Genomic DNA, 23251 nt, shown 5'->3' with positions numbered 1-23251 from the left:
ACAAACACATGAAATGGGAGATAGACCTTTAAACTGATCGCCTGGCTTGCGCTAGAGGCTATCAGGCCAAGTCGTGTCTATATAATTCATACGGCTTGATTGCTAGAATTATTAGCTCCCATTATTTAATTGTAAAATACTGTAATTGTGACAAGAAGCGTTTGTGTGGGGAAGTATTTCGCACACAACCGCTCAATCGTGGCGGAATCTCCTTACAAACACAACCTCAAACACAGGCAAAAAAAAAAAAAAACATCAAAATGTGTGTGACTGTAAGCTAGCTTGATTTAGCTAGCTTGATTTTTAGTGTGTGTTTACACCGTGTTGTGTTGCTTTCTTCCTAATTCTTTACGATGCCCGCTGACGTCATACCAATGCTGAGTGAAATAAGGACAATAGGCATTTATTTTTGCTCGTAACTTAGCCTGTATTAACTGTCAACAGACATTCTTAACACACACACACATACAACACACTACCGGCCTTCAAAATAAGAGCGTTGTAAGATACATCCCGTCTAATTGTGCAAACAAAATAAGGGTAATGTAAAAAATAGATTACATTATTACCATAATTGGAATTTCATCAGTGACTTGGACTTCCTTAACCAAAAGCACAGCCATTACAGTTTGTTGAGGATTTTGTAGCAATGTATGCTGAAGCTGACATCTCATTAAAAAAGTTAACAAAGCAAAATTGCCTAATGATGTATTGCATGAATAAATGTAAGGATTTTTGCATTTAATGAATGGACAAAAATCACACACTCTATGCTGGTAAAATAAGTGTCAGAGTTAAAACAGAGAATTATACAAATTATAACAGAAAAAACTAAATTTGGGGACAAATTAATTTACCATCATATAGTATTACTTCTGTTCACCTTGCTGCAATTTTTTAAGGTAGTGCTTCAGTAGGCAAACACAAACATGGCGTGTCCGACGATCGCCAAACAAAGTGCAATATCCCGACAGCACAGATACGTCAACCGCTAAGAATTGTGGTCTTTTGTAACAGTGGCATGCTGTACTGTATTTTACCTGTGTTGGACTACTCATATGGATGAAGCAATTACCGGTATTAATGATGAACCACAGTAAAACTCCCACCGGTCAGTATTACAATTTCATATTCAAATTATCGTAAAACTGTGAGTGATAATCAAAACAGTCTGCAATGTTTACAAAGGGGTACGACACCCCCTAAACAGTAATCCTGACATTGTCTTCCCCAGTTAAAAAACAAGATCTGAAGTTCGCACATATTAAGGACTAGCGTAGAATAGTAACTGAAGATAATCAAACTATAAAATGCAGAAACAAAAGTCTCAGTGAACAGGGCAAATACTTCCAAGATGATGAGCCATCTCTGTGATAGTTTATCAATAAAGTAGACTCAAGTTAAGTGTTTGCTAACGTTACTAACAGGCCAACGTGTTATTGGGTGCTGTCGGAGACAGGGGGAATATTCCTGCACACAACATACTGGCGCAGAGCAAAATGAGATATTGTTTTTGTGGGTTTTTGTTGTGTATGAGCGCTGCTACTTCATTATTGCCTATGCTGCTTTTGAATTTGAGTGTGACAGAAAGACTGACATAGATCTGCTTCATTTGGAGAATAAAAAAACATTTTGGCTGAAACACTGCAGCAGGAGTTTAAAGGAGTAAAGTTAGTGTGTGTTTCTGGCAGACCAGAATAATAATCATATAATCATAATAATAATACATTTGTTTTTGGCTTATTTACTGAGTGGACGTGCAGCAGGCAACTGTAATGCTACAGCTGCCACACAAATCTTTGTTAATAGCTTCAGTGTGCATCAGTACTTTTTAAACATTTTGAGCTGATTCAACAATATTGTGATAATAATGATAAACACGATTATTCTGGTCATAATAATTGTGACATTTTCACATCATTACATGCCTGGTTGGGGCGTATTTATGAACTACTCCTGACTTAGCATGAGTAAGATGTTTTACATTAAATTTTCTGAGATTTTTAACCAAAAATCAGTGAATTTGCATTTCAGAAGCTAACCTGTGCACACGCAGTCACAGAGGGCAAAAGGAGTTGATCCTAGCATCATTCTGGTGTGGGCCAGCCAAAATGTCCCTGCAATCAAGGTGGGCGTGTCAAGAGTTGTGCCGCACAAAAACAGAAAAACAAAAACTGACAGGCAAACACACTCGTACATTCTTGTTAGACATTTGCATTTTGGACATTCCCTGTCATATTTATACAGCGGGGGAGCAAACATTTCATATTTCTACCAGTGATGGCTTGGACACACACAAACACATGCAGAATAAAACATCAAAACATGCATGCGCACACACATACACACACGTTTAGTTAGTTTGGACGACGTGCAGCAGTGCAGGGAGCAAAGAGTTAATATTTTCTACCAGTTCAGTCTTGTACGCACACACATTCATGCACACACATAAACAGAAACGCACGCACACACACATCCACACAACCCATCACCCCTGATCACACTCAGACTCAAGCACACACACACGCGTGCACAGACACACACACACACACACAAGCCCATAATTCCCAACAACCCCCCCCACCACCGCTTCCTCCCTGGGCTCAACAACCACCCCCCTCCTCTCCTCCATTCTCCATCTCTGCCCCCCCTCGTCCTCTCACCACCACCACCACCCCCAACAGCCCCACCATCCTCCTCCTCAAACCACCACCAACACCCCCCCCCCCTCCAGGTCAGGTAATAAGCGAGCCTGAGCCTGTGTGCCTGGGCTCGGCTGTCTGGAGGACATGGAGAGAGAGAAAGAGAGCGAGCGAGCGAGAGAAAGAGAGAGAGAGAGAGAGAAAGCGAGAGAGACATCTCCCGGGAATTGGCTCATGCAGAATGCTGAGCTATCCGTCGTCGAGAGAATGGAATTTTACCCTCGCTGGTGCTCCCCGGCCGCACCACGCAGCAGGAAACCTACACACAAACACACACACAAAGATGCAAAACATGTGCTGCCACATTCACCCCCCCCCCAAGGTTGGCTTTTGAGGGAACGTCTCTCGGCGGCTTTGAGTAAAGTGACCACTAGCTGGAAGACACACACTCCTTCTTCTTCTCACAGGGAACCATCTAGAAGCCATCATTAACTTAATAGCCGCAGCGTCCACACGGGGGACGGGGCAGCGACGGGCCGCGGCGGCGCTCTGTGAATCCAAACACACGTCGATGTTGGGCCGCTAATGAGTTGCCCCGCAGATTTAGAAACTGCAGCGTTTCCTCTCACTTGTGTCTCAACTTCAAGTGTGGAGGAGACAGTCGTGCTCCTCTTCCTCAAAGCCACAGCTCCATCTATTGGTGTCCCTGTGCAGCGAGGAGGGAGGGGGGGGGGGGGGGGGGGCGATGGCTGAGAGGCGGCCCCAAACTTAAGAGGCGGAATAAACACGCTTTTTTGTGGAACGACATGAGCACAGGAGCAAAAATTGGGATGCGGTCAGACCTACATGCATCATGTACAGCCATGGCATCGACCTACGCTGCAGATAAGGCCATGATGAACAGTCATTGATAGACAACATAACGGGGGTATACAGCCCATGATAGACAACATAACAGGGGTATACAGCCCATGATAGACAACATAACAGGGGTATACAGCCCATGATAGACAACATAACGGGGGTATACAGCCCATGATAGACAACACAATGGGGGTATACAGCCCATGATAGACAACATAACAGCCATTGATAGACAACATAATGGGGGGTATACAGCCCATGATAGACAACATAACAGGTGTTAATACAGCAAACATGAATCCAAAGACCCAATGACTGACATGCAACACTTTTGCTGAACTCATACCATGTACTAACATGTACACAAAAGTTATATTTCCTTCCAAAATTGTTCACAAATCTGTGTCAGTAAGACGAGCTAAGCCATCCACCTCACAGAGGTCAAAATGCTGAGGTTGGCCACAATAAAAGGCCGCTCCAAAATGTCTAGCTTTACTGTAGAGTCAGATACGAGCATAGAAAACCCTGATGATGACTTTCTGAATACAATTTCTACTCATTATTAAAGTAGTCATCTTTATGCTGCTATTATTTTCTGTTTATGCCACATTGCTCAAATGTGGACACAAGCTTTAACCATTAGCAAGCTAGCAAGCAACCTAAATAGTCCAATTTATTTACAGTATTCTAAAGTTTAGAAAGAGTTTAAAATGGAATGGGGACGAAGGACAAAGAAGCCAAAAGCTTACCACTTCCACATGGAATGGGAGGAGAGCTTCTTTTCACTCTATTGTGTCGAACATGCTATGCGATGTCATGTGTCAGTAATGGAATACTACATATTATTTCACTAATAATATACCATAGTCCTGTAATGGGCTGGCGACCAGTCCAGGGTGTACACCGCCCTTCTTTTCCCCATAAGATGTACATTTACATGCAGTAAACAACTCCAAGTGCATATACAGGCATCCCTCACTACAACACGCTTTGATCATCACACCCCCATTCTATCTGGGTTTTTAAAAAATTTATTAAAAAATTATCGGTTTTGTGGTTCAATATGGTCTATTATTAGTTTAAAAAAACATATGCATATTTAAGCAAATTGTATGTGTTATTGGTCAAAATTAAGCATTTTCATGTATAAAAATGGATAAATAAAAGATATATGAAGTCTAAAGCAGTATCTGTGACTTGGGTGTGTGTACCTTTAAGAAGCAGGGGCAGGGAAGTGGCGTGCGTGACATCAGCTTGACTGTTAGAAGAGCGCCAGCAACAGTGAGTAGAGAGTGTCTGACAGCAGCTCCTGTGTGATGGTTGAGTCCATGCGTGGTCTCTGCTAAATGGATTCAAGTGCATGGTGAGTCTCTCCTTGACCACAAACATCTCAAACAAGGTCTAAACCAGGTCTATGTGGATCCTACATGTATTCTCACAATGACTAACTGGCTCCACCTATGAGTGACCATCATTAGTTTGGCACTCCAACTAAGTACTAGAAAGAGTACCCGGCAGTACTACATAGTTGTGCTGACGTGTAAAATACATTTGCGGCATAGCCTGATGACGTGGGAAGTCTTTATCTTGTCGACCAGTCAAGGCAGGGATGGATCCCAATCCCATTTTCTGTTCCCGTTGAGCCTCGATGGGATCTCCAATCAGAGCAATCCCAGTGTTGCAGATTACCTCCACTGTTCCAATGGGATTAGCAGTCACACGGATTGTAAAGCGCTGTCGGCCTCAGCGGGATTGAAGCGGCACACTGCTGCGGCGGATGTTACACAAGCAGAGCTGATGTTTGGATCTGATCATAGACAATTATTATTATTGCATTAAAACACACACAAGAAGTTGGAATATGGAATATGTGACGAGAAAATGAATAGAAGTTAGCATTTGAGCGAGCTTCTTCCTGCGGGTCTCAGTTTGGTTTGGCAATAAACCGAGGCGGCAGTAGCGCTCTCTTTGGGATTTAGCCTTTCAAAAGTCCTCGTCAGATTCTACTGCCTGCCGCTCCCCCCCTTACATCTCTGCTCCCCCTCTCTCACCCCCCGCCTCCCACCACCCCCACATCACCCCCTTCCCCCGCACTGCTCACTCTGCTGCAGATGTTTTTTTTTTGGGGTGGGGGGGAACATGCTCTTTATGGAGGAGCTGTAGCAGCAAAACGGAGCTCACTTGATCGTCTCCTCAGTTGCGGACCTCGTTCAGAGGAGAGTTGCTGGCGACCGCGAGGCGAGGCGAGCCGCAGACGCGAGCGCCTGCCAATAGTGGTGAGACGGAGGGAGGTCACGTGGAGGTGAGGCCAGAAGCTGCCGCTGTGTTCCAGTCCTGGTTGGCAAAGCTGAAAGTACCGGTGCAGAAAGACAGCAGAGTTTTCACGTACTGCGTCGTCCTACAGTGAACCATTCGTTCTTTCTGGTCCACTTCAGGTCTGCAGGGGCCTCAGTCTACGGGGGCAAAGGACTTCAGATTCACTTTGCGGGAGTTACGTTACCGGACCACCAGCAATTACTGATATCAGAGAGTAACTGAGATGCCCATAAATTGCGTAATTTGGACACATCCCCGTCAGAACCAGTGGTGACCGCTCTAAGACTGCAAAGGAAACTCAGCTTCCCCTAAAATGTCTGCAAAACAAAAAGTGGTGAAATACGTATTTCATTGACTAAATATGCGCTAGAATGCCTTCATCTTTTGTTCAGAATCAGCTACTTATGACTTCCTTTTCATCAACGGTCAATGGAGAGCGACTGCACAAAACTGGACGGTCATTGGATAAATGCTAGGCTTAGGCATGCCCATCGGATGCTCAGCCTCTCTGGGGTCTACGAGGCAGTGGCCTGGCCTGGACGCTCAGTTTGTGCATGTTGATTGGATGATCTGTGTGAGGCGGAACCCTCACTAGCTAAGTGAGCTAAGTTTGATTCCGAGACTTTCCCGATCACCAGTGACTTTGTCTTTGGTAAAAACAACTAGCGTTGTGTTAGGACAGGGTAAAGGAACAAAGGGTACAATTATATATACTACAGTAAACCTCGGATATATCGGACTCGGATATATCGGAAATTCGCTCACAACGGACAGATAAAAAAGAACCAATTTTTCTGTAATGCATTTCCAATAAAATTCATTGCATATATCGGATTTTTTATAACGGATTTCGCCTATTTCGGACAAAATCTCCAGTCCCGTTCCAATGCATTTCCATTAAATTTCCCTCGCATATATCGGATGGCCGCATCGTGGCGCTCCGATTCGCCGAATCGTGACAGGCCGCTATACGACGTCATTTGCAGCGTTTGCAGCGTTGCCTGCGCGTCCAGGTACATTGGAAACATAGTCAAGGAAGTGCCTTTTTATAACGGATAAAATCCGATTTACGCATATACCGGATATAAATCCGATATATGCATAAAACGGACATTTTCCGGTATACGTATATAACGGATTTCGCTTATATCGGACAAAACCTGTGGGAACTATTGAATCCGATATATCCGAGGTTTACTGTACATAAATAAACACATTAAAAAATGAGCTTCCCCACCCTGAATGACCAGGAGCCGGCAAAGCTCGAAACCGCCCTGCTAGCTTAACGTTGACGTTCTCCTCCAATCACAAAAGAAGCGCCTATTCAGCTCCAATAATCCTCCACTTCTCCCTTCAATTGCCATTGTTTACTCTCAAGTAATAATAAATGGTAATGTAAGGTGACCCATGATCATAATGGCAATGTTCTTGCTTTCTTAGCACACCACAATGGTGCATTCAAAGACCACCGAGTAAAGTGCAAAATCTCAAACAGTGAACAGCGAAGCCTAAAGACATGAGCATGTATGCACATTTTACCTGTATTATCACATGTTTATAAATTATTACAGACAATTTGTGGGGTTCAAAACTGAATGAATTAGCAGGGACGCACAGTTGAGCCTGCATTTGTCAGCCTATTCCATTTCACACAGAACCAATCAAAGTGGGACGTTGACGTGAGCCACGTAGATAATCAGATTATCTAAACATGGTAAACACTAGCAGAAATTACTTTCAATACAAAATGGCACAAGAAGTGAGTCTCGGGTGTAGTCTGTGTAATTCTGCAACAGAGCTTTTCACACAGAACAGCAGTATTTTGAAGAGCTTAAGTGAAATACCGATTATATTAGTACTAATAAAAGTACTAATACTTTACTGAAAGTGAAGCAAAATGAGACCCTGGTCCCAGAGTGCAAACAAAATACACTTTCTTGTCATTTTTTTAAATGTTTGTCTTATTTACCCCAAGCTCGATGTGCTTACATGATTGAAAATATATTTTTAAATGAAACTGTACTCCTAAAAATCATACTGTTGCATCATAATCATAAGATAGAAGAAGTGTTTGTGGAGTAATCAAAACAAAATTGTAAAAGGGCGGTCCTAATATGGCTGCCAAGCTGCAATTTCACATTGAAATGCCTCACTGTTGCCCCTGATGGACTAAAGCGGTATTGCAAATGCACTATTTATGAGCTTACAAAATGTTTCCTGCTCCAAAGTCAGTTTCATGTAATGCAGCGAGGTCATTAGCCTGCCTCCCTGCCGCAGACGTGCCAGATGACAACAGTTTTGTGCAAAATCTTTTCAGGACACACACACAACACACACACACACACACAGAAAGGGAACGATGCAGTCACAGGGAAGAGGCATGTCAGAAAATGCTCAACGAACTCCGACAAGTACGGTTACAATCATGCAGTTTTCAACCATTTATTTTAACGTCGGAACCTTGTCCAAAGGGGCATAACAGCGACAGTTTACAGTAACAGTTTCACCTTGTTATTTTTTGGCGGATTTTACTATGAACAGTTATCTAAAATGTGCATTTAGCCACTAAAAGGTATGTCTAACATAATTATATATTTTTAAAATAGATGCTAATTCATATTATTGGCATCAATTTAGTGCCCCCTTATATGGCTGTGTGGATTTGATGATTTCAAGCTCGTACATTCTACTTTTTTAGACATCTATTTCAATTATTTGTAATTATATGTCGGAGGTCGACACGATATATATTTATAATTTTCCCATCACTAATTATGTGAATATAACACTTACATTTTACCTCAATAAATCACATACAATGACTTGTTTTCTTGTTTGGTGTCATGGTTCGCTTCAAAGTATGCAGTAGAAGTCAACCAACGTTTTTAGTGTCTTGATGTTGCACAATATTGTGCAGAAAAATCATTTTCACGAAAGACAGAAAATAAAAATAAGAGCACAAACTTGATGTTCAGGAGGGGAAAAGAAAGAAAGAAAGAAAGAAAAAATAGATTGGTGAGCTGCTACCATCCCCCATCTCGTAGGCATGGCAGCAAGCCTCGCACACAAGCGCCTGCACACACACACACATACATACGCGCACACACGCACACAAACTATGCGCACACACACGGCCCATCTCTCCGTGCTACCTGATGTGAGGCAGAGAGAATAATCCAGAAACACAATGAATGTTCCTGTGCTATTCACACAAACAAAAAAAATAAAAAATCACGTCGCTCTCGCCCTAATTCTCATTAAATCCAACATAAGTTAAAGCGGCTCTAGCTGCTGGTTGAAGGAGGTAAAAAACAGGTAAAACCACACTAATGTTTCACTCACGCAATCAGAATACACAGTAAAATATAATTCTTAGCCAAACTGAGCTAGCTATAGCACTTGTAGCACAGTATAGTACACATCAACAGGGGGCAGCAGAGTACCAGACATCTGACCCACAAAATGTTAAGTTTTCACAAAATTAAGCTTTTATTTATTTTATTTTTTTTTTACTAAAATTAGGATATTCGTCACTGACAAAATGAGAGTTTTAGGTGTAGCCTGGTTCGCTAACACAGCAGCAATTGCCATCTTTAACAATGTTTAGCAGCCATCTTGGAGCACCGCTAGCCACCACCATAACAGAGCATTTTCTTTCCCACAAACTCTTTTATCACCAATATTCTTGGACATTCTTCCCAGAAAAGAATTCCTTGGGCGTTCACATTCAACCTGTTTACACGTAAATAAACACTGCAGCGATTTTGAAGTTTTCCTTTGGGGAACAAGACAACAATAACAAACCAGTCCAAGATGGCTGCCATGCTGCTACTGTAGCGCCTACTGCATTGACTCAATTCTGTCTCGCATGATCAAACTTCTGGCTTGACCTGGGCCCCTTTGGTCACATTTATCTTCTTTTAAGTAGTGGTGACTAACAGTGCTAAATGAATACAGTAAATGAGATGCAGTAACTCAAATAACAAGAAGTAACAAACACGTTTGGTTGCCATTTTGGAGCACTAAACTATGGGCTACACCACCATGACACGGTGGAACAAGACAGGTTTATCATCGTGATACTTGGACATACTTACAGAAATGGATTCCATGCAGGGTCATATAGCCGACAAGGTTACACTTAAATATGTAAATGAAACACTGCACAATTTGAACAATCATTTCAGAAAAAAAACACTCCAAGATGGTGGACATGCTACACCTTGCTCACTACTGCCACCGGTGGAACAATGTGGTATTACATAAGAAAATAGTTGCTCTTGGAGCCTATTCCAGTAGGTTAGGGGTACACCCTGGACAGGTTGCCAGTCAAATCAAATAAATATTAATAATAGAAATAATTATAATTCATTTATTATTATGTTATTGTGCTCAGTCGGTTAATTTAATTTAATTCATCAATCTAATTTAAATTCTAAAAGTAATACAATTATTATTTAATTTAATTTATTTTTATTTAATCTTAATTTATTTATTTTCAATTTAATTTATTTAATTATAACTATTTAATAACATTTAATAAGAAATCATAAAAATGTAATAATACAGAATAAATACATATTTTATTTTATTAATAAAATATCTTTAATTGTTGATTTTTCATTCATTAAAATTTATTTAACTAATTTATTGGGATTATGTTTTTTTGTTTGTTTTTTTACATTGTGGCAATTGACTATTTGAATATTTCTTGATGTACATTTTGGGATGGATTTTGAAATAAATATTTTACAGGTGTACCTAATAAAGTGGCCGCATAGAGTATAAACCGAGATCATCCTGGCAAAAATATCCCCCATAATGTCGACACAATAAAGGTGGGGAGCGCCACACAAGATTAGGAACACACACATACACATACACACACGCACACAGAATCCTTGTAGTGTGTAACTGGCATGATCCCAAAGATGATCAATACAACTTCAAACGTTAGCGCGCCCGCTGATTATTGGACGGCGTGAAGCTGCGGCTCTTCAGCAGCCAGGTGCATCATGGGAACGTGCTTGAACGGCAGCCCAGCAGCTCCTGGCAACGTGATGCTGCCGAATCGATGCTGCAGGTGGGCCCGGACATCACATCAAATTGTTGCTCCTGGTTTTTTTTTTTTTTTTTTTGGTGATTGGCCGGCAAAAAGATGTTGTCTTTGTGGGGCTTGTGGTGAGGGATGGGGGTGAAGAAGGGGTGCAGCCATGTTATAATGAGAGTCAACAGCAGACAGATGCAAATGCGCTGAAGCTATAATTGTGACGATGCTAGGAAACAAAAGGCGAGCGTTCCCTCTTTCCCTTTGCCTCAAACAAGAAAGAAACCCCGAGATGGAACACGTGGATGTGGAAGGAGCGGGAACGATACAAGGAAAAAAAAGAAGAATCCTAGGCCTTCTTATTTCTTCTTTTTTTTTTTTTTTTTTTTTAGCAACGGCATCCTGTGTTCTTGGATGTGTCGTCTCCATGGCAACTGTAACTTGGTGACCTCGTTATTTCTGCCTAATCCCGAGCTGAAAATTATGGTTGCTCCACCCTTTTGCCTGGCTGCCCTGATAACATAATCATTGCAAATGAGGCAGCGGCAATGGAGAGTCCATGAGGAATAAAAACATACGTTTACAGCTATTTATTCTCATATGTAATCATAAAAAATGATTACATATGAGAAATCAGATTGTGTACTTATTTATCAATAATTTATTAATTGTGTGCTATTGGCCTGTACCAAGTAATTAAATAAAAACATACAGAATTTTTTTTTTCATTATTATACATATATTCTGAATAATATTTTGTACTTACCATTTACTAATAGAGTCCTGCAGCAGTTACGTATTTAGAATAACATGTGTTTACATTACATTGACAAATGCACTTGCCAATAATCCCAATAATTTATTTTTATTTCATATTCTCCAGTCCTGTGCTAGCTGAATCATTACAATGACAAACATTTACCACACACTTATTTATTAAATAAAAATTAAATATTTGAGTAATTATTTTGTATTATAATCAATAATATTTTGTATTTAATTGTTAATCATTTATTATTATTTCTTTTTTCTACAGTATATTTATTTTAATTATTATATATTACAATAACTATTTTGGAGGGTAAACATATTTTGCCATTAATAATAGAATGAAATAGAATATAAAAATACAGTTACAATTTAAAAAATGATATAATAAATAATATAAGTTTTACCATTTGCCATTTATTTAATATTATTTGTTTCCTCCAGTCCTGCATCAGTTGAGTAATTACAATAAAAACCAAGGTTTAGCACACATTTTCAAATATTTACTAATATTATATATTATAATAATTAATATTAATAATATTTCTGTATGAATAATTGATTATGATTTCCTATAATTTTGTACCAGAGTCCAGCTCCAGCTGAGTAATTGGAATAAGCACTCAGCACTAATTGTCGGTGAGTGTCTGCTAAACTGTATTGATCTCCAATCAGTCATGAGTTTATTAACGAGGGGACTCGGGCCAATTCCGCCGACGAGGGCGCCAACTTTTGTGCCACCCCCCCGACATAAGCGGAGTCTTGACGCCCAGACACACACCACACCTGAATTATTGAATCTGTGTTTGATTAGACTGACTTATTGGACTCTGAAAAATTGATGACATTTTTTTTGGAAGGTGGGGGGGGATAAACATGCAAACTAATAAGAAATCCTCAGTCATGCCTATTCAATAATTCAGCACATTTACATACTATTATTGGCATATCTCATTACCGCAGAGCGAGGCACACTTATATATTCCAAAATTGTATTAGTTGGGTGCTGGCTTGCATAAATTAACATGGCTAATCAAGGACAAAGCTTGTTTCAACTTGCCTGATTCAAAGATATTCTTCAATTGGGAACGCAGGAGGGAAAATATCTGGAATGTTGGAAACATGTTATCATGAAACAAAGTTCATGTTTTGCTTTGTGGAGCACTTTAAAAAAAAAAACAACAACTAGGACATTATTTTCATGGTAGCAATCTCTAGTCACAATGATAATAATAATAATAACAATAATAATAATAAATCATGTCTTGTTGAAGATAATGATGATATTATAATGATTATTATAATGGTGTACAACTGTACTGCATCACCCTGACAAATGTTTTCCTTGTGAATGAAGTCAAACGCAATACCAGGGCACTGCTGTTTTTAAGAACCTGCAAAAAATATATATATAATCGACACACAAAAATATGCAAAAATATTCAGCCAAGCTCTTTGATATGACATGCGTACTCTGTATGCTGTTTTTGAGGACCCACTGCAAAAACACTAATCAAAGATCCTCTATATAGCAAGAGCACTCTGTTGTTTTTGAAGACATACCACAAAAAAACACTAATCAAAGATCCTCTATATGCCAAGAGCAATCTGCTGTTTTTGAAGACCTACGACAAAAACACTAATCAAAAATCCTCTGTGTTACAGGAACACTGCTGTTTTTGAAGACCTACGACAAAAACACTAATCAAAGATCCTCTATATTCCAAGAGCACTCTGCTGTTTTTGAAGACCTATGACAAAAAACACTAATCAAAGATCCTCTATATGCCAAGAGCGTCCTGCTGTTTTTGAAGACCTACGACAAAAACACTAATCAAAGATCCTCTATATTCCAAGAGCACTCTGCTGTTTTTGAAGACCTACGACAAAAAAACTAATCAAAGATCCTCTATATAACAGGGACACTCTGCTGTCTACTACTGCAAAAACACTATTCAAAGATCATTTCTAAGACAAGAGCACTCTGCTGTTTTTGAAGATTAACTACAAAAACACTAATCAAAGATCCTCTATATGCCAAGAGCATGCTGCTGTTTTTGAAGACCTACGACAAAACACTAATCAAAGATCCTCTACATGCTGCTGTTTTTGAAGACATACCACAAAAAACACTAATCAAAGATCCTCTATATGCCAAGAGCATGCTGCTGTTTTTGAAGACATACCACAAAAAACACTAATCAAAGATCCTCTATATGCCAAGAGCATGCTGCTGTTTTTGAAGACATACCACAAAAATACTAATCAAAGATCCTCTATACACCAAGAGCACTCTGCTGTTTTTGAAGACCTACGACAAAACACTAATCAAAGATCCTCTATACGCCAAGAGCACTCTGCTGTTTTTGAAGACCTACGACAAAACACTAATCAAAGATCCTCTATACAACAAGAGCACTCTGCTGTTTTTGAAGACTGACTACAAAAACACTAATCAAAGATCCTTTCTATGACAAGAGCACTCGAGCGTACTGCTGTTTTTGAAGACCTACAGCAAAAAAGTCTGAAGTCAACCAATCAACAGGATTACTCTGCTGTTTTGAAGCAACTACAACAAAAGCACGAGTCAAAGATCCTCTATATGACAGGAGCACTCTGATGTTTTTAAGGACCTAGTACAAAAGGTCAAAATTCCTATATATATGTCAAGAACGGAGAAATCTGATGTTTTTTTCAGTACCATTGCAAAAAGACAAGTCCCAGATAAATACAGTATTGATATACCTTGGCATTGGTAGTACTTGTACACTTGTGTTGTGTGTACTAATGGAGGATGTTGCATTGGAGTGAAGTAAGTCACTGGGTGGATGACACAGATGTTTATATACCATATTCCATATATACAGCATAAACATCAAGGAGGCGGGTGTGTGGTTGTTGTTATGACGTTACATATGGAGGATGAACACACAAGCCCCTACGCACACGCAGCCTTTGAGTGACCCCAGGTTGGAAATGACAAGCACATGTGTGGGCGTCCTGCATGTGTCTGCAGGGGACATTGTCATGTTTGGGGAGACGGTTTCCACAGCGACCAGAGCCTTGGAAGATCCGCACTATGCTCATACTTAATATATATACTATATATATATATATATATATTTTTTTTTTTTTTTTTTTTTTTTTTTTTTTTCCAGGGACGCTGTCACGGATGGACATATGAGCATGCAGACAGGAGACAGACAGACACAAGGACAGATGTGTGCAGAGGAAAGTCTGCGTAATCCGTCCTAAGAGGCGACTGCGGCGCTCTCAAGAGGATTAACTTGGTCAGATCCTGTTGACTGTATGGAAACTCTCAATTTGGTCACATAGTTGGTCTGGGCTATTGTACGTGAACTCACTCCCCCCCCCCTCCAGCTCATTCAACCCCCCCAGCACTGACCTGGATTTGACTGGCTACTGCCCACTGCAGTTTACGCCCACACAGACTTGGACAGGCACCCAGGTTGCTGTATGGGTCTACTTAAAGATAGAACACAACAACAATTAATAGCAATCTATAGCAGCAATATCACAATTGACATATTTGTGACAATTACAGAATTTAGCATGTGTACATTCATGTGGAATACTGCATTTTTTTCCCACTTTTTTGTGTTTAATCATAGTTCTAAACATGTGAATGCACACGCTGTGAAGCTGATAATATAGAAAACAAAAAAAAAGTAAACACAGTTGATGTGCATGAGGGGCAGCGGGAGTAGTGCCCCACCACCTCCAGCAGGATTTTTCCCAATTTTTAAAACATTTGTATTAGGTATAGTATTAGTGTCACACATACAAAACACATTATATGCATGAAATATAAACATTTCTGTTGTGTTATTGTGTGTTTGTCAGTTGTGTGTTGTGTGATTAACAGCTCAAATTGTGGAAAAAAATTGTTAAAAATAAAATAAACTATTTTAGAAGAAACGTAACGTCAGAATTGTTCACAAATTAACTTGTAAGACCTGGCCTGGTTCTATGGTTATCGTCACAAATGGTCTACATCAAAGCAAAACTTTCTAAATGTTCATCACAGAAAATAAATAAACAGTTGTGAATCTGCATTCGGGGCAGATGGCTTAGTGCCCCACCAAGTGCAGCCGATGGTGTTTTTTTTTTTGGACATTAGTATATTACAGTACAAGGCGGCATGGCGGTCGAGTGTTTAGCGCGCAGACCTCACAGCTAGGAGACCAGGGTTCAATCCCACACTCGGCCATCTCTGTGTGGAGTTTGCATGTTCTCCCCGTGCATGTGTGGGTTTTCTCCGGGTACTCCGGTTTTTTTTTATTGTCCATAGGTATGAATGTGAGTGTGAATGGTTGTTTGTCTATATGTGCCCTGTGATTGGCTAGCGACCAGTCCAGGGTGTACCCCGCCTCTCGCCCGAAGACAGCTGGGATAGGCTCCAGCACCCCCCGCGACCCTTGTGAGGAAAAGCGGTAGAAAATGAATGAATGTTTATTTTAGAAGAAACGTAACGTCAGAATTATTCAGACCTGGCCTAGTTCTATGGTTATCGTCACAAATGGTCTACATCAAAGCAAAACTTTCTAAATGTTCATCACAGAAAATAAATAAACAGAAGTGAATCTGCATTCGGGGCAGATGGCTTAGTGCCCCACCAAGTGCAGCCGATGGTGCTGTTTTTTTTGGACATGGATATATTACAGTACAGTACTCCAAGTAGTGTTAGACTGTACTGGAGAAAAAAAACAACACATATATTATTAATATTATCCGCTCTGGCGCCTCCGTAAAAAGCCAAAAGAAAAACAAAATAAGGAAAATCAACAAAACTAAACTTGAAAAGCAAAGCCATAACTGTACAAGTGACGAATCAAGTAACAATATCGCTATTCAATATCCGGTTCTATGGTTATCGTCACATATGAGGTTTTAAGTTTGGCTTGACTTTAGATTGCCATGTTGGGCAAGGAAATACCACATCTGGAGGCGGCTGCAGTTCCACTGCTGCTAAATTGTGGCAAAAAACAAGCTTGCAAATGACACACTTTTACAAATCTGATGAAGTAGCAAATTGACCTTTCCCTACTCTTCCGTGTTTGGGTGTGTGCGTGTGTTACGTCGGACAAATGCTGCACAAGCTGTCAGAGGCGTCCTAACAAGCAGCAACAAGAAGCTGATAGGTATTTTTTGTCCTCACAAGGGTCAGATGTGATTAGGCGGGTCGTATGTGATGTCGCCCCTGCCGCCCCCCCCCCCCCACTACCCCTTCCCCCGTTGCTCCCCGAGCTAATAACGAGTCCATTATGGCCGCCTTCCTCCTTTCATGGCGCTGCTGCATGTGTGCAGGAAGGAGCGGGACTGAGAGCTAAATCGGCAGCATTCTTCTCCTATAGTTAAAGTCCGTGGCTCAAATGTTTTTGCACGGCCAAAGAAGAAGTTGAGGGGGAAGGTCATGATAGCCCGAGGCCCAGGAGGGGTGGGAGTGCTAGCTCCCGCCTGGGCGAGGTCAAGAGGAGAGGTAACAGGAGTCTGCACAGTCTGCTTCTCTGTCATATTGCTCCGTTTTATACTGAAGCATATCAAATAATAATATATAACAATCATTTCTTCTCTTTGCTTTAAATTAAAAATCATTATTTTTATGGTACCTTCAATAAAATGTGGTTTGATGGCGCTATCCGAAGCCAAGGATCCAGCAGAGGGCGCTGTCTCACAAGTCAATGCAGGCAACATTTTCCAGCAGGAAGCTGTGTTGACAAGACATGATTTTGAAAAAAATAATAATAATAAAAGGCAAATTTTCTGTTAGATGTGTACTCAAATATTGAAACATTTACAATTAAATATTTACTCTGAAGAGATTTGTCTTCTGCTTGGTGAATTTATTTGTATGAGTATTTATAGGTGGTGATAACATGTGGTGAACTGTGATTTTTAGGCTCTTTTACCGTACTTTGGTCTGCAACAACATGGAAATAATCAGTACAATACAACTACTTTTACACATAAACATAACTATAAATCATTATGGAATCATATGCATATAATGAACAGAAATCAATAAGGAAATACATTCAATAAGAGGCTTATTAGTGAGCCAAATGGACATATCAGCACATATAGCATAAGACATATAACAACGCATAAGTATCAATCTGCACCACACACGGTGTGTTCAAAGACCACAGAAAACAGAGACCGCAAAGCCTGACAAAGACACATTATTCGTGAAAGCATAAATTGACTTTCCCGTGCAAAATTGGGGTCTTTCTGACACAGTCAGTGCATCCAGTCATCAAACAGCTCAAAAAACACACTAATTAGCCACAGCACCACGTAAGAAGACCGACTCTCATTTAGCACACTTTTTTTTTCTATTTAATCAGATCTCTTTATGGAATGTGGAGGGAAGCCGGAATACCCAGAGAAAATCCACTCATGCACAGGGAGAACATGCAAACTCCACACAGAGATGCCCAAACAAAGATCTGATCCCAGATAGTCCAGATCTCCTGACTGTGTTGCTAAAACAGAAAATGCTAACCACTAGTCCACCATGCAGAACGCCTTAGTCATAAATTGAATATTTTCAGCATAGAAAACCAGTCTAGGTATGGTTTGTGACATTATTAGAGCCCTCTACACATGATATAGCACCCCTATAATCACCTTTACACTCCTATTACAAAATATAGTAAACATAATAATAGAAAAGTAGATATAATTAAGAACACATGACAGAATTGGGAGAGTTCCTTGTTCTTTTTTTGTTTTACTTCCTGTTTTGTACAGCACTTCCTGCGGTGGCCATTGTCTCATCGATGTAACATTACTGGCACCAATTGACCGGCGTAGAACACTACATATCATCACAACGGTTTACCTCATTGAGACACTTTTACGCTTGCTTAAATAGCCATATATTACTATATTATATATATTATACATTGCCTATATTTTTGGGTAATAATAGACCTCATTTAACAGCATAACAGTGATGATTTTTTAATGGCTGTCCAACAATGAGATATGTTGCCATTTTAATATGTTTTTCAATATATTGTGTAAGGTATTGAGCCAATCCAAACTTTGAAATACAAAAAAATACATGGAAAAAGTACTAAATCCATTTCCAAAAGTAGTAAATCCATTTCCACATAACTTTGCAAAGGGGTGACACATGGCACGGAAGACGCCATTAAGATGCCAAAGACTTTTGTGCATTTGCACAGCACTGCAAGCCGCAATAATAATGACATTGGTGTAAAAAAAAGTTGAGTGAAAGTTTGAGTCGGAGCGTTGCATGCATGCAGAGCAGCAGTGTGCAGTGAAGGAGTGGATGTGGAGCAGCTCCTCATCAGCACATCATTTATTCATTGACATGGATTTCCAAGCTGCACTCTCTCACTCTCCTTCTCTCTCTCTCTCTGAGCGAGAAGAACATCTCAAGCTGCCTTGAACTTGAGCGACTGTGAACCTGATGTTGCCTTTCTGAGGGTGGGGGTAAAAAAAAAAAAAAAAAAAAAAAAAAAAAAAGAAACATTCCACAACCACGCCGACCTTGTGCTGCCAATTGTTGGCTTGAGGGCCATTTAATTAAATCACAAACTTATCACTGGGATTTTAATTATGCTGCTGCACACGCATGCTTCACTTGTGCCTTAGCGCCATCTAGGGGTCAATGTGGGTATTGCCATTCATTGCTGCCTATGGATACAAAATGCAGGATGTGAAGATGGAAGAAAGTTCCACTCTTCTGGGGAGAATTCAGACTATACTTTGGATTGTTGGCTAAAATGCTAAAGTACTTCAATACGTTGTGCTTCCTGAAGTTGGGGTCGTTCCGCTTCTCAACTGCAGAAGGTAACAGGCATCCAGCAGGATAAGGTACTCATTGTACACACATTTTTTTTTACTAATATTAAATGAAAAAGCTTGTAATGTTTTTTTTTACTTCAGCTTTACAGATGCCATGTCCCCACTATAGGTGAATTACAAGTACAAGTACTAGTAAAAAAAGTTGATATCATGTGTTTTTTCACGTATTTCTCAAAGAACTCGTAAAAAAAAGTGTGTTAATTGGAGGCCAGGTGTTTACTCCGACCACCAAACCTGATGATTAATTGGTGTACTAATTGATTGGGTCATTAATTGGGAGTGTCCTGTACCGTTTTTGTTTGGTTTAACTTAAACCTTCCACATGGACGTCATCTTTACCGATGTCTTGAGTACGCTGGATGTGTTGCGTGTTGTTTTTACAAGGTCTAGAGCACAGTAAAGACTACACAGTGGCACCAACTATTAAAGGGGATCGAATATGCTTTTTCCACTGTTCTGACCTATAAATGTATTTTGTACCTATAAATGTATGTTAAACCATGCTAAAGTTTCAGATAATGAGGTTTGTGCATTTGGAAGTGAGCCCTGAATGAAGTTTTGGATGGCTCAAAACGCTCTGTTTCAAAAGGCGTCGCAAAACTGTTCCTTTGTGATGTCACAGAGGGGTGGACATCCTTATATGGGCGTGTCTGTAAGCAGATAAGCTCTCCACACTCTCCCAAGCGCTGCTCATTTGTTTACATCCTAGCAAAGCCACATTTGTTTACAATTCCTAAGGACGCAAACAAGTGGTTGGAGTTCCTGATTCCCTACCAGCAAAGGAAATTGATTTTAATCCATCAACGGCATTTCAAACTGGACTGTTTTGTAAACATGGGTCGGTATTCAGCTGGACTAGCGTTAGCAAACAGTAAGTAACAATTTATCAGTGTCCTAACTGTGTTTATTAGTGCGCAGACCTCACAGCTAGGAGACCAGGGTTCAATTCCACCCTCGGCCATCTCTGTGTGGAGTTTGCATGTTCTCCCTGTGAATGCGTGGGTTTTCTCCGGGTACTCCGGTTTCCTCCCACATTCCAAAAACATGCTAGGTTAATTAGCGACTCCAAATTGTCCATAGGTATGAATGTGAGTGTGAATGGTTGTTTGTCTATATGTGCCCTGTGATTGGCTGGCGACCAGTCCAGGGTGTACCCCGCCCGCCTCTCGCCCGAAGACAGCTGGGATAGGCTCCAGCACCCCCCGCGACCCTCATGAGGAAAAGCGGTAGAAAATGAATGAATGAACTGTGTTTATTTTGTGTAAGTCAAGGAACAAAAGCGCTAGCATACAGGAAGCGGGGTTGCTAATAGCCGTTTCCCACCATAATTAGTTGCCACATTCAGTTACCGTTGCAGTAAAGGTTAATTAGTTGCACTAACGATCCATTCAGCTTTTTTTAATGCTGCTTTTCCTCATTAAGGTCACAGGAGTATGCTGGAGCCTATCCCAGCTAGCTTTGGGTGACAGACTATTATTAGTATTATTTAAAGGGACGACCAAACCTGGTGAATATTATTAGCATTTTCGCCAATATGGTAATCATCAAAGTTCTGCAGACATGGGACTTTTCAAGCATAAACGTCAGCTTTACAGATGCCATGTGTTAAGAAGAAAGGCTATAGCAATGCAATACATGCAAATACTGGATGGTATTTCTTTTAAATGACGTAATAAGGGATGTGCACCAACAATGTGCTTAAAGAGATCAACTGTTGTTTCTTAATAACAACACCTTGATCCCGTCTTGGAATTGCTCCCCTTTCATCCACTCTCACTTGATGTTGTTTCACATCTTCGTCCAACAAGAAGAAAGAAGAAAAAAAAACAAAGAGAAAGGAGAAGACGGCGATGAGAACAAGATGCCAGGAAACCGAGAGGCGGTTCCTGGGTTTTGGGTGACTTACTCTCACGCAACACATGTGGCGTCTGGTCCTTGGGAGGCAGAGAGGTCCTCCCCTGCAGGTCGGGTTTCACACGGGCAGCCAAGGGCTAAACACTACCATCTGGACGCACCTTCCACGCGCACCCCGATGGCTTCCACATGGGACCTCCTCATCACACACACACAAAACATGCATTCATTTGGCATAAAAGCAGCAGTATAGGTCACCACTGTGCAGGGAGCCAACTTTTACGACTTTGCGTTACATAGCGAGGAGCTCAAGCAGCACTTTCTGCTTCAAAAGTCAAACCAAACATGGCCGTCTTCATGTGTGCTGCCACGATGAAACTGAGCATACCAGTAGAGTACTTTTCACTGATATGAAATATACTTCTGAGGTTTTATACTTCAGCATTAGAGATGCCACATCGCTTTGCAGGCTCTTCACATCTTCATTATTTCTGCAAAAAGACCAACAAATTACATAGAAAAGCCACAAGGTTGCTGTTATGCAACAATGAGGTGAAAGTGTGATGATAACCACAGAACAGGAAATGGTCCATGCTACGCTAATGACTAATAACATAGCGATGACGAGGGAAAGCTTTGCTATTTCCATTTAAATACATGTAAAAATGTGTTATTTCCATAAAACAATTCAGAATTGTAAAAAATGTAATAAATGTAAAAATGTGTTATTTCAACAAAATAAATAAAATTAATAAATGTTTAATAAATTAAATTTTAAAATTGTTTTTAATTAAAAAAAATAACAATTTTATTTAAATAAAAAATAAAATTATTAATTACTCATAAATACATACAAAAATACATTTAAGTTTTTTTATTGAAATATAATTTAAAATGAAAAATTACTAAAGTTTAAAAATTAAAAAGTAACATTTTTTTAAAAAATGAAATCCATCTTTGCATATATTATTAATTTTAATTATTTATTTCAATAAAACACATGTGCACACACCACACCAGTGTAAAAATAAGTCATTTCAGCTGGGATAGGCTCCAGCATACCCCTTACCCCACACCGCTAGTGAGGATAGCCTAGCAAATGGATGGCTGAATGGTTTTCATTGCAACACATGGTAGACTGTTTCCCCAGACTGCATGTAAAATATATGAACAATGCATGCTGAGGAATAACAGTGCACCCACCAATAACCACATTTTATTTACACACACACACACACACACACACACACACACACACACACACACACACACAAACAAACGTCTGCTGTGAGGAAGCGAGCAAGGCTTTAATCAACAAATTCACCTCTGGGGGGCCTCCACGCGAGCGGGGCTGCTCTTCTGGTGGCCGTGCACAATGAATCACCGGGACCGTCCGAGTTGGATAGCCTGGACCCGGGCGCCAATAACGCTAAGTGTGAAACCCAATCTCTTACGCGCTCCGGCATACGACCTGTGTGGAGACAAGTGTCTGAATGAAAACAAGCATGACTGATTGCACACAGACCAATGCCTCATGTTCAACATTGCATTCTCAATGTGGGGATTTTTTTTTTTTTTTTTACTTTGGATGAGAAGACAAACTGGGGGGGAAAAAAAGGCAAAGGAGGTGTTTACTGGGGTGGGGTGTGGGGTGTCACAAGCTGGCTTGACCCTCAGGACCTTCAACTTACATCCAATTGACACAGAGAAGGTCACATGGCATTCAGGCATTCAATTTAGCTCCATGCGTTAGCATTTCACTCACTTGTACTAAATATTAAAGAAATCTAACTTGTATTAGTTACAAAGCTAATATATGTACGATATTAAATATGTAGATTTGATAATGATTTAATAATGGTGAGCATTTGACCCTTTGACAGATTGTTTCCATTACTTC

At 40.2% G+C, this 23251-nt stretch overlaps 1 protein-coding gene across 5 annotated transcripts in view; it reads right to left on the bottom strand.

The window, feature by feature from the left end:
- The window catches only part of ldb2a (LIM domain binding 2a), a 105550-nt gene extending 82736 nt beyond the window's left edge, over window positions 1–22814 (bottom strand). The window contains exons 1-7 of one of the 5 annotated variants that reach the window (XR_009119597.1): window positions 22676–22814; window positions 21789–21842; window positions 21404–21550; window positions 17268–17366; window positions 15044–15123; window positions 5688–5853; window positions 4718–4848 (exon numbers count right to left, since the gene is read on the bottom strand). The gene's annotated coding sequence lies outside the window, so the exon portion shown is untranslated. Of the gene's footprint in view, window positions 1–4717; window positions 4849–5687; window positions 5854–15043; window positions 15124–17267; window positions 17367–21403; window positions 21934–22675 lie in introns of those variants that run through there. The other 4 variants (XR_009119598.1, XR_009119596.1, XR_009119595.1 and 1 more) reach the window with 4 other exon arrangements.
- Window positions 22815–23251: the final 437 nt, after the last annotated feature.

This window comes from Doryrhamphus excisus, chromosome 2, assembly GCF_030265055.1.
Source record: "Doryrhamphus excisus isolate RoL2022-K1 chromosome 2, RoL_Dexc_1.0, whole genome shotgun sequence".
Lineage (NCBI taxonomy): Eukaryota > Metazoa > Chordata > Actinopteri > Syngnathiformes > Syngnathidae > Doryrhamphus > Doryrhamphus excisus.
This window is presented reverse-complemented; position numbering and strand designations above follow the sequence as displayed.